The 8,259-nt window shown below is 44.0% G+C and overlaps 1 protein-coding gene across 1 annotated transcript in view; it reads right to left on the bottom strand.

Annotated features, from left to right (window-relative positions):
• The window catches only part of LOC122557603 (SH3 and multiple ankyrin repeat domains protein 3-like), a 338,880-nt gene extending 330,931 nt beyond the window's left edge, over positions 1-7,949 (bottom strand). The window contains exon 1 of the mRNA XM_043705316.1: positions 7,704-7,949. The gene's annotated coding sequence lies outside the window, so the exon portion shown is untranslated. The remainder of the gene's footprint in view (positions 1-7,703) is intronic.
• Positions 7,950-8,259: the final 310 nt, after the last annotated feature.

Below are 8,259 nucleotides of genomic sequence, written 5' to 3'. Positions count from 1 at the left end.
AAAGAGATGGGGTACTGGGCTAATGGTCGGATACTTGGTAGTGTGGATGAGCAGAGGGATCTTGGTGTCCATGTACACAGATCTTTGAAAGTTGCCACCCAGGTAAATAGTGCGGTGAAGAAGGCATATGGCGTACTGGCTTTTATTGGTAGAGGAATTGAGTTCCGGTGTACTGTGGTCATGTTGCAGTTGTATAAGACTCTGGAGTATTGTGTGCAGTTTTGGTCGCTATACTATAGGAAGGATGTGGAGGCACTGGAATGGGTGCAGAGGAGGTTTACCAGGATGTTGCCTGGTATGGTAGGAAGATCGTATGAGGAAAGGCTGAGGCACTTGGGGCTGTTTTCATTGGAGAATAGAAGGTTTAGGGGTGACTTGATAGAGGTGTGCAAGATGATTAGGGGTTTAGATAGGTTTGACCGTGAGAACCTTTTTCCACGTATGGAGTTAGCTATTACGAGGGGGCATATTTTTAAATTAAGGGATGGTAGGTATAGGACAGATGTTAGGGGTAGATTCTTTACTCAGCGAGTCGTGAGTTCATGGAATGCCCTGCCAGTAGCAGTGGTGGACTCTCCCTCATTATGGGCATTTAAGCGGGCATTGGATAGGCATATGGAGGATAGTGGGCTAGTGTAGGTTAGGTGGGCTTGGATCGGCGCAACATCGAGGGCCAAAGGGCCTGTACTGCGCTGTATTCTTCTATGTTCTATGTTCTATGTTCTATAAGCAAGTTTTCAGAAAGCTATTTATAAGGTCCCACACAAAAGTTTAACAAACAAATTTAAGAGAATTACTTGAATGATTAATTGTCAATGTTTTGTTTTGTAATGATTCAATAAATTTGTTTATTAAAGAAACATATTTGATGAGGGCCTGTACTGCGCTGTATTCTTCTATGTTCTATGTTCTATGTTCTATAAGCAAGTTTTCAGAAAGCTATTTATAAGGTCCCACACAAAAGTTTAACAAACAAATTTAAGAGAATTACTTGAATGATTAATTGTCAATGTTTTGTTTTGTAATGATTCAATAAATTTGTTTATTAAAGAAACATATTTGATGGATCCTCATGTTCTAAGTTTAATATAGAGAAAGACAGAAACATTACATCAAAGATGTGTTTCCAACAGTGATCGTGTCTTTTGTTTACAGTGATTAAACAGGCACCATCTCCAAATGACTGACCCCCCATCCTCTCTCTCTCCCCACACTTTCCCAGGGGTTCCACAGAGGGGTGTACCCTAAACCCCACTTCCCCAGATAACCTCTCCAACATTATCCTATACAGGATAAAGGTGGACCTGTCAAAACATTGCAGTAAAAAGTTGTGTGTGCGCGCGCGCGCTATTGGGAGAGTTACCCCACAAAGGCAGTAGCAGCAGCTACTGGGGTGGGCAGGGGGGTTGTGTTGGGCAGGCAGGTTGGACGGGATTGGGTGGGGATGGGAGTTGGTGTTGGGCCGGGGACGGTGTTGGACCGGGTGGGGGTGGGGGCTGGGGCTCATGTGTGATGAGCTGCTGCTTCATCTCCTGAATGGTGAGTAGACTTAAAAAACTCCGAGCCCCAGAGGAGAGGCATTTAATCGATTATCTGAACAAAATAGTGCCTGCCCATCTCATTCGGATAATCGAGGTTCCTCTGTATACATATTTGGAAGAAAGTGGGCTTATCAGTGATAGGCAGCATGGTTTTGTGCATGGAAGATCATGTCTTACAAACCTAATAGAATTCTTTGAAAAGGTGACAAAGTTGATTGCTGAGGGAAGGGATGTAGATGTCATATACATGGACTTTAGCAAGGGGTTTGATAAGGTTCCCCATGGTAGGCTGATGAAGGTGAAGTCGCATGGGGTCCAGGGTGTTCTAGCTACATGGATAGAGAACTGGTTGGGTAACAGGAGACAGAGAATGGTAGACCTGTGACCAGTGGTGTCCCACTGGGATCCGTGCTGGGACCACTGTTGTTTGCGATATACAGAAATGATTTGGAGGAAGGTGTGGGTTGCCTCATTATCAGGTTTGGAGATGACACTAAGATTGGTGGAGTAGCAGATAGTGAAGGGGACTGTCAGGGAATACAGCAGAATATTGATAGATTGTACAGTACGGCAGAGAAAAGGCAGATGAAGTTCAATCTGGGCAAATGTGAGGAAGATCCAATTCAAGAGCAAACTATACAGTGAATGGAAAAGTCCTGGGGAAAATTGATGTACAGAGAGATCTGAAGGTGGCAATGCAGGGCAGTAGAGTGGTTAAGACGGCAATCGGCATGCTTTCCTTCGTTGGACGGGGTATTGATTTAAAGGTCATGTTACAATTGTATAAGACTTTGTTTTGGCCACATTTGGAATATTGCTTACAGTTCTGGTTTCCACATTACCAAAAGGATGTGGATACTTTGAAGAGGGTGCAGAGGAGGTTCACCAGGACGTTGCCTGGTATGGAAGGTGCTAGCTGTGAGGAGAGGTTGAATGATTAGGATTCTTTTCATTGGAAAGAAGGCAGTTGAGGGGGAACCTGACTGAGGCTTACAAAATCATGAGAGGTGTAGACAGGGTGGCTAGCAAGAAACGTTTTCCCAGAGTGGAGGATTCAATTACTCGGGGTCACAAGTTCAAAGTGAGAGGGAAAAAGTTTAGGGGAGATATATGCGGAAAATCCTTTAAACAGAGGGTGGTGAGTGCCTGGAATGCCAGCAGAGGTGGTAGGGGTGTGAACAGAAGTGTCATTTAAGATATATCTAGACTGATACACGAATGCACAGGGAGCAGAGGGATACAGATCCTTCGAAAATAGTTGACAGGTTTAGATAGAGGGTATGGATTGGAGGGCCAAAGGGCATGTTCCTGTGCTGTAATTTTCTTTGTTCTTTGTCTTTATAAGTTTGAGGTTACACACAAATCGGTCTCGATATAGTCATAGAGGTCTACAGCATGGCAATAGGCTCATCAGCCCAACTTTCCCAAGGCACCTAGCTTTCACAAATTAAACTAGCCCCATTTGCCTGCATTTGGCCCAAACGCCTCCATACCTATCTCATCCATTTACTTGTCTAAATGTTTCTTAAATGACAAAATTCTAGCAGCCTGTTCCAGACATTCACCACACTCTGTGTGCAAAAAAAAAATGCCCTTCTGGACCCTTTTGTATCTCTCCCCTTAAACTTATGCCTCCTAGTTTTAGAATAGAATCCCTACAGGGTGGAAACAGGCCCTTTGGCCCAACAAGTCCACCCTGACTCTCTGAAAAGTAACCCACCCAGATCCATTCCCCTACCCTAGATTTACCCCAGACCAATGCACCTAACCTACAGATCCCTGAACACTATGGGCAATTTAGCATTGCCAATTCACTTAAACTGCACATCTTTGGACTGTGGGAGGAAACCGGAGCACCCAGAAACAACCCACGCAGACACGGGGAGAATGTGTGTGTGAGAGTAGACTGCTATTCCTGATTCGTAAGTTCATCCATTTGTATTTTTCTAAATATGCCACATCCACTAGTTCTCCCTTATCTATTCTGCTGGTTGCACACTTAAAATCTCCAAAGATTTTTAAACATGACTTTTTCATAAATCCATGTTAATTTTGCCCAATCCAACCATTACGATCCAAGTGTCCCAATAACACATCCTTCATCCAAGTTCAGAATAATAGTCTGCACAATGAAATGTAAAAGAGAACGACGGTTTTTTTCAACGTGATATATTTTTAATGAAACAATATAAATGGTAATTCTGCAAGATAATAAATTCAGAGTAACTTATTGTTGTTCTCTCACACCAGAGAAGTTTATTTCAGTTAAGAAAAGTCCATACATATTTTGACCAATTAGACCAAGCACTCCCTCCTGATTTGGACCTTGTCAGTATGGATTGCTGAGAACAGAATGACAACAGAAAGAATCCAAATAGAGTAAATCCTAAAACCTAAACTCACAGAATGAGTGATAGCTTAGGATGGGGAATCCTTTTGCCTTTCCATTTGCAATGCCGTAGGAAGTCCATTATTTCTAATAGCATTGGAAACAGTGCAGAACCAGAAAAGGGAGGTTGCAAGCTAATTCTTCAAATGTTTTCCCAGCCTTTGGAACTCGATACAAGCAGCACGATCATGGCCTATTATCCACAACTCAACTTTATCACTTAGTTATACATTTCTTTCAGGCCACTTGCTGAAAATGGAATTCAACTCTAAAGTAACAAAAGTAATTTTATTTTGGGTCTGTTTCAAATCCACAATTTCAATATTTTCCCATCTAATTTTGTTTTCTCCTCACAGTATCTCATCTCTCCCACTGAGACGGTGTTTGCCTCTGTACTATTGCAGCAAAAGTAAAAGTCACCACAGTCTGACCAAAAGAACAAGAAATGGGAAAGGAGTAGGCCATTCAGCCTCTCGAGTCTGCTCTGCCACTCCACAAAGTCAGCTGATCCGAAATTCCTTCTGCCCTTTCCCTGAAAACCTTCTGTTCAAGAATTTATCTCAGCTTTAAACAAACACAAGATTCTGTCTCCAGTTCTCTGTTGTAAGGACCTCCAAGACTCTCAACTTGCTGAGAGAAGAAAGTCCTCCTCATCTCAGTCTTAAATTGTCATAGTCTCAGACTATCCCCTCTGGTCCTAAACTCTCCCATGAAGGGAAACATCCTCTCAGTGTTGACCCTGTCAAACTCCTTAATGGATCCTGTATGTTTCATTGAGATTACCTCTCATTTTTCTAAACTCCAGTGAGTAGAGTCACAACTTGTTTAATCTTTCCTCATAAGACAATCCTTGGAGACCAGGGATCTTTTTTTATATATAAAATTAGAGAAGCTCTTATTGCCAGTTTTATATTCCTTGCTAGTTTGCCCTCATAATTTTCTCCTGGTGGTGATGGCTGGGTGGGGAGGGGGGAAGGGGCGCTGCGGAGTCCAGTGGGAGGCAAAGGGAGGGTGTAGTTGAGTGTCCAGGCCACAAGAGGCTACAGTCTCAGAAACACAAAAGACCATTTTGGACTGAGTTGTTTTTAAATTTCTTCACTCAGAAGGTGATGACTCTGTGTAATTCTCTATATCAGAAGGCGGCATGGGCGATATCCCTGAGATGTTTAAGAAAAAAAAACAGATTTTCAAGAAGCACGGAGAGAGTGTGGAAAATCAGCACTGAGGTAGAGGATCGGCATTGATCATGTTAAATGGTGAATCTGGCTGCTGTTAATGTACACTTAGTATTCCAAGTCTGTTACCCATGGTGACAATGATGCATAATCAATGATGAAACATAACAACCTGCCTCTCCCAACAACTTGTAGTTATATAGCATCTAAAACATAGTAAAATGCTATTTACAGTGCATTCACAACAGTGTCATGAACAAAATTTTCTACAGTGCCCTATTTGGAGATTTAGGATGGCTGGCCAAAATTTTGTTCAACGAGACAAGTTTTTAGGAGCATCTCAAAGTGGGAAGTAGAGGTAGAGTGATGGAAAGGTTTGGGACAGAATGCCAGGTCTTAGGGCCCAGATTGCTGATGATGTAGTTACCAGTGCTGAAGTAATAAAAATGAGGGATATCAAGAAGCCAAAAACAGGAGTATAAAGATCTCAAAGTCAGGGTCACGTAACCTCAGAGGGTCAGAGACCGAGTCATACAGATGTACAGCACAGAAACAAACCCTTCGGTCCAACCTATCCATGCCGACCAGATATCCCAACTCAATCTAGTCCCACCTGCCAGCATCTGGCCCATATCCCTCCAAACCCTTCCTATTCATATACCCACCCAAATGCCTCTTAAATGTTGCAATTGTAACAGCCTCCACCACATCCTCTGGCGGCTCATTCCATACACGTACCACCCGTGTGTGAAAAAGTTGCCTCGTAAGTCTCTTTTATATCTTTCCCCTCTCACCCTAAACCTATGCCCTCTAGTTCTGGACTCCCCGACCCCAGGCAAAAGAATTTGCCTATTTATCCAATCCATGCCCCTCATAATTTTGTAAACCTCTATAAGGTCACCCCTCAGCCTCCAAAGCTCCAGGGAAAACAGCCCCAGCTTGTTCAGCCTCAGCCTGTTCAGCCTCTCCCTATAGCTCAAATCCTCCAACCCTGGCAACATCCTTGTAAATCTGTTCTGAACCCTTTCAAGTTTCACAACATCTTTCCGATAGGAAGGAGACCAGAATTGCACGTGATATTCCAACAGTGGCCTAACCAATTTCCTGTACAGCCACAACATGACCTCCCAACTCCTGTACTCAATACTAGCAGAAGTAGGCCATATGGCCCTTATGCCTTCACCACCATACATTAAGATTACCAGTTATATGATTTTTGTCTCAACTTCTTTTTCCCAACTACCCAATACCCAGAGTTCCTTGTCATTCAAGAATCTATGTATCTCTGCCTTTGAAATGTTCAATGACTCTGCTCTCAGAGCAACAGAATTCAACAAAATTGTGACCCACTGCTGAGAAAAAAAAATATCACCATCATAAATTGGAAACTTATTTTAATTCTAGACTATCATACCGAAGAGTCATCCCTCCAACATTCATCCTGTTAAATTCCCTCTCAATATTACATTTTTTAAAAAATAAGATCATCTCTCATTCTTCCAAACTGCAGCAAATTTAGTCCTCACAACGCCACCCCCTCATTGCAGGAATCAGTTGAATGAACTTTCTCCGAACTGCTTGCAATACAACTATATCATTTGTTCAATAAGATCCACATGCACGCAGTTAAATACGAGACTGTGGGGATGGAGCAGGTGACATGAGGGTTATAAGGCCTGATTTACATATTGAGAATTTCAAAACAACATAATTTTGGTCAATCAATCAAATTGACAAGTGTATTTCCAAGATTACAATATCAAATATTTGCTACAGATTATAACAAAGTACACATGTATTTAAAGAGTACCCTTATCACATTGAAACTGTTCAAAGGGCTTCATGCACTGGTGAAACAGTTTCTCAGCAATAACAGCTCAATGAGGCTCCCACTGCCAACTCGAAAAGGTATTTTTTAATCAACCCTGTTAGGTCATGACACCATGACAGGTAGGACTTGAACCTAGGTGCCCTGGCCTAGAGGCAGGGACACTGTCACTGTTCCAGCCTCTACTCTCCACTTGCCCCAGGACCCTGACCTGGATGCGCGCCTATTCATTGAGAGAAACTTTCTTTGAGCGCCTCCTGCTGGGGATTTGTGCTAAAATGGAACTTGAGCAAAATGTCAAACAAGAAACATTTTGGAAAATCGTACAATTTGCAATACACCCCGCGATGGGAAATAATCTGTTAGTCAGCGTTCCCGTGAAAACCAAACGGATAATTGATCACAAAACAATGTGATGATTGGGGGAAGTCAGGAAGAAACTGCAGTTAAACAAATGGAAGCTCCCAATTAAAAACTTTGTGTGAGATTGAGATCCTGGCCGGGCACCTTCCACTGCCTTGATCCTGAGGAACATCATATTATCATTTGACAAGAGTTAGCTCTGCGAATGCAGAGGCGATTGGCTGCAGGTTTCTCAATGTGCTGGAACTTTTCCTCCAATGGGTCTAGTTCCAGTGGCTGGTCAAGCCCGGAGCAGTTAGCAGCTGAGTCTCAGGAGAATCCCTCACTGCTTCCCTTTGACATAGTGAATCCTCACCGTGGAAAAGAGAAGGCTCTGTCAGGGCACAGTGTTACCGTCCCACACTTACCCAGTCAGTGCTCCACGCTCCGAGCTCTGCCTCCAGCTTTAATCCACCTGCAATTCCCGAGCTCCGGCCGCTCTCACCTCCCTCCGGGAGCACTCTAACCCCGACGGGAAGAGGGTTCGGGCCACAAACACAGACCCTCAACCCCTATACTCCCCGCCGGCTCTGGGCAGGGGGAGAGAGAAGGAAGCCTGTGCTGGCTTTCCCCAGCTGCCTACCACAGACATTCTACACTGCTCCTCACCTGGAACCGAGCCACCTCCTGCACAAAGGCAGCGCTGTGTAACCCTCTGTGTGCCGGAGTCAAACTGTTCCAGCAGGACACGGGGAGACAGGACAGAGGGAGTGAGGGCATAGGGAGAGAGGTGACGGGGAGAGAGTCCCCTGTCCCCATGTCACCACCCCTTCCCCCCTCCATTGGGGGCACCTGCAGAAACATGGAGCTTGCTGTGGGATAGGATGGGGAAAGCCCCCCTTTTCAGTGTTGAGGAGGAACATTGTCCGTGTTCACTTTCTCTAACACAGCCGCATGGAGATACACCATCCACCTCTCCCAAGA

The sequence above is a fragment of the Chiloscyllium plagiosum genome, chromosome 16, assembly GCF_004010195.1.
Source record: "Chiloscyllium plagiosum isolate BGI_BamShark_2017 chromosome 16, ASM401019v2, whole genome shotgun sequence".
NCBI classification, from domain to species: Eukaryota; Metazoa; Chordata; class Chondrichthyes; order Orectolobiformes; family Hemiscylliidae; genus Chiloscyllium; species Chiloscyllium plagiosum.
Note: the sequence above shows the minus strand (reverse complement) of the source record. Positions and strands in the feature narration are given on the sequence as shown.